This window comes from Budorcas taxicolor, chromosome 6 (assembly GCF_023091745.1).
Source record: "Budorcas taxicolor isolate Tak-1 chromosome 6, Takin1.1, whole genome shotgun sequence".
NCBI classification, from domain to species: domain Eukaryota; kingdom Metazoa; phylum Chordata; class Mammalia; order Artiodactyla; family Bovidae; genus Budorcas; species Budorcas taxicolor.
In genome coordinates, this window is record NC_068915.1 from 4,361,267 (window position 1) to 4,365,681 (window position 4,415).

A 4,415-nucleotide genomic window follows, 5' to 3' on the forward strand; every position below is an offset into this window, starting at 1 on the left:
CTAAAACCAGCTTGAACATCAGGGAGTTCACAGTTCACGTATTGCTGAAGCCTATCTTGGAGAATTTTGAGCATTACTTAACTAGTGTGTGAGATGAGTGCAATTGTGTGGTAGTTTGAGCATTCTTTGGCATTGCATTTCTTTGGGATTGGAATGAAAACTGACCTTTTCCAGTCCTGTGGCCACTGCTGAGTTTTCCAAATTTGCTGGCATATTGAGCAGCACTTTCACAGCCTCATCTTTCAAGATTTGAAACAGCTCTACTGGAATTCCATCACCTCCACTAGTTCATAGTGATGCTTTCTAAGGCCCACTTGACTTCACATTCCAAGATGTCTGGCTCTAGATTAGTGATCACATCATCATGATTATCTGGGTCGTGAAGATCTTTTTTGTACAGTTCTTCTATGTATTCTTGCCACCTCTTCTTAATATCTTCTGCTTCTGTTAGGTCCATACCATTTCTGTCCTTTATTGAGCCCATCTTTACATGAAATGTTCCCTTGGTATCTCTAATTTTCTTGAAGAGATCTCTAGTCTTTCCCATTCTGTTTTTTTCCTCTATTTCTTTGCGTTGATCACTGAAGAAGGCTTTCTTATCTCTTCTTGCTACTCTTTGGAACTCTGCATTCAGATGCTTATATCTTCCCTTTTCTCCTTTGCTTTTCGCCTCTCTTCTTTTCACAGCTATTTGTAAGGCCTCCCCAGACAGCCAGTTTGCCTTTTTCCATTTCTTTTCCATGGGGATGGTCTTGATCCCTCTCTCCTGTACAATGTCACGAACTTCATTCCATAGTTCATCAGGCACTCGACCTATCAGATCTAGGCCCTTAAATATATTTCTCACTTCCACTGTATAATCATAAGGGATTTGATTTAGGTCATTTGATCTCAATTTCTCTCCAGTCTCAGATGTTGAGTTATCAGCCCCCAACCATAATTTTTTCATTCCCTATCTACACAGCCATCCAAAAGCTTGTCTAACAGTTTTAAACCATTTTATTTTACCATTTGAATGCAGATTTCCAAAGAATAGCAAGGAGAGATGAGAAAGCCTTCCTCAGTGATCAATGCAAAGAAATAGAGGAAAACAACAGAATGGGAAACACTAGAGATCTCTTCAAGAAAATGAGAGCTACCAAGGAAACATTTTATGCAAAGATGGGCTCAATAAAGGACAGAAATGGGATGGACCTAACAGAAGCAGAAGATATTAAGAAGAGGTGACAAGAATACACAGAAAACTGTACAAAAATGTTCTTCATGACTGAGATAATCACGATGGTGGGATCACTCAACTAGAGCCAGACATCCTGGAATGTGAAGTCAAGTGGTCCTTAGAAAGCATCATTACGAACAAAGCTAGTGGAGGTGATGGAATTCCAGTTGCGCTATTTCAAATCCTAAAAGATGATACTGTGAAAGTGCTACACTCAATATGCCAGCAACTTTGGAAAACTCAGCAGTGGCCACAGGACTGGAAAAAGTCAGTCTTCATTCCAATCCCAAAGAAAGGCAATGCCAAAGAATGCTCAAACTACCACACAATTGTACTCAACTCACACGCTAGTAAAGTAATGCTCAAAATTCTCCAAGCCAGGCTTCAGCAATACATGAACTGTGAACTTCCAGATTTTCAAGCTGGTTTTAGAAAAAGCAGAGGAACCAGAGATCAAATTGCCAACATCCACTGGATCACTGAAAAAGCAAGAGAGTTCCAGAAAAACATATACTTCTGCTTTATTGACTATGACAAAGCCTTTGACTGTGTGGATCACAATCAACTGTGGAAAATTCTGAAAGAGATGGGAATATCAGACCACCTGACCTGCCTCCTGAGAAATCTGTATGCAGGGCAGGAAGCAACATTTAGAACTGGACAAGGAACAACAGACTCGTTCCAAATAGGAAAAGGAAGACATCAAGGCTGTATATTTTCACCCTACTTATTTAGCTTATATGCAGAGTACCTCATGAGAAATGCTGGACTGGAAGAATCACAAGCTGGAATCAAGATTGCCGGGAGAAATATCAATAACCTCAGATATGCAGATGACACCATCCTTATGACAGAAAGTGAAGAGGAACTAAAAAGCCTCTTGATGAAAGTGAAAGAGGAGAATGAAAAAGTTGGCTTAAAGCTCAACATTCAGAAAACTAAGATCATGGCATCTGGTCCCATCACTTCATGATAAATAGATGGGGAAACAGTGGAAACAGTGGCTGACTTTATTTTTCTGGGCTCCAAAGTCACTGCAGATGGTGACTGCAGCCATGAAATTAAAAGATGCTTGCTCCTTTGAAAGAAAGTTATGACCAACCTAGATAGCATATTCAAAAGCAGAGACATTAGTTTGCTAACAAAGGTCCACCTATCAAGATTCTGGTTTTTCCAGTAGTCACGTATTGATGTGAGAGACTGACTATAAAGAAAGCTGAGCACTGAAGAATTGATGCTTTTGAACTGTGGTGTTGAAGAAGACTCTTGAGAGTCCCTTGGACTGCAAGGAGATCCAACCAGTCCATCCTAAAGGAGATTAGTCCTGGGTGTTCATTGGAAGGACTGATGTTGAAGCTGAAACTCCAATACTTTGGGTACCTGATGCAAAGAGCTGACTCATTTGAGAAGACCCTGATACTGGGAAAGATTGAGGGCAAGTGGAGAAGGGGATGACAGAGGATGAGATGGTTGGATGGCACCACCAACTCAATGGACATGGGTTTGGATGGACTCTGGGAGGTGGTGATGGAGAAGGAGGCCTGGTGTGCTACAATTCATGGGGTTGCAAAGAGTCTGACACGACTGAGTGACTTCAGTTTCACTTTTCACTTTCATGCATTGGAGAAGGAAATCGCAACCCACTCCAGTGTTCTTGCCTGGAGAATCCCAGGGATGGAGGAGCCTGGTGGGCTGCCATCTACGGGGTCACACAGAGTTGGATACGACTGAAGCGACTTAGTAGCAGCAGCCAGATATCAACATGAATCAGCCACAGGTATACTCATGTTCCCTCCCTCTTGAACCTCCTTCTCATCTCCCTCTCCATCCCACACCTGTTTGAGTTCTTGAGTAATAGAGAAAATTCCCATTGGTTATCTATTTTACATATGGTAATATAAGCTTCCATGTTATTCTCTCCATACATCTCACCCTCTCCTACCCTCCTCATGGCTCCGCCATGTCCATAAATTTGTTCTCTATGTCTAAAAATGTGGAACACTTCATGAATTTGTGTATCATTCTCACACAGGAGCCATGCTAACCTCTGAATCATTCTGATTTTAGTATATGTGCTGCTAAAAATGAGCTCTGGAAAAAAAAATTTTGTTTTTGAAAGGCAAACGTATTGAGAGCTTTCTAAGTTTGTTAACCTTAACACTTCTTACTTTTATGGAACACATTCTAAACATCTCAGATCAGATGGAAAGAGAAGTAAGACTAGATAATTATTGCTGTTTTAGTTCAAAAAGAAACTAAATGGAGAAATGCAAAATTGCTTTAAAGATGTTTTTACTTTGACTTTTTAAAAATCACATCTTTAAGTAATGCATACCAATGAATTATAAAGAAATAAGTTTTCAGCCAGAGTGTACCAAACTGAATTAGTGTACCAGCTCTTCCCTTTTGGCCTATAGTCATGACAGAAATTAATTATCCCAATAATACAAGGAGTGGGTTTTCAATAGACCTCATTTTGGTATTGTCTTCTCAAACTACTGAACTGTTAATCAAAAGTTTATCAGAGCTGAGTCCCCTACATGAAAAAAGCAAAGATTATGTAATCATAGAAGTAAAATTCTTCCCACTGAGCAAAAGAAAGAGCTATATTTAATTTCTGATCACTCTTTTGATATCCTCTACATCTCCAAGTACATTGGGAATATAGTGAAATCATAATTAGCCAGTTTTTAGGAATGAAATTCATTTCAATAGGTCATTTAAGCAAAGTTGCACAACCCACAGGCCTGAGTGGTTAAATCCCTGTATAGCTTCTAGTAGCCACTCCCAAGTGACGGTTCTCAACTTTGAACTAGACCAAGTTATGATTTCCAAATTTTATCTTTTATTTCTGTATTTCTTAACTTAAAAAAATCCTGGCCATTTTTTATGGTTTCTTCTACTTCTCTAGAATAGAGAAGATTTTGATATCATTCATCCAAATATCGATCTTTGTTTCCCTTTTATACCTTTAGTTTCTAATTCTGTTTGGCCTCTGTTGGGCATCTATAAGCAGGTAGACCCTTTGGTGGGGCCAGCAATAGTCCTTGAATCACATTTGTAAGGTTAGAGATCAATTCCCAGGAGGTGTGGGAAGTAAAAGTGTCTGTTTCTCCTGGGTTTTGAAATTTGGAGCTTTTTTCCCCACCATAGCTCTTTCTATCCTCTTTTCCCAGCCCTTTTCCAACTTCCCCTC

General features: G+C 39.7%; 1 non-coding gene across 1 annotated transcript; it reads right to left on the reverse strand.

Moving 5' to 3' along the window:
• Positions 1 to 3,206: 3,206 nt before the first annotated feature.
• LOC128050158 (U6 spliceosomal RNA) lies at positions 3,207 to 3,311 on the reverse strand. Its single transcript, XR_008199665.1, has one exon. It is a non-coding gene; the product is annotated as a U6 spliceosomal RNA (small nuclear RNA).
• Between the last annotated feature and the right edge of the window lie 1,104 nt (positions 3,312 to 4,415).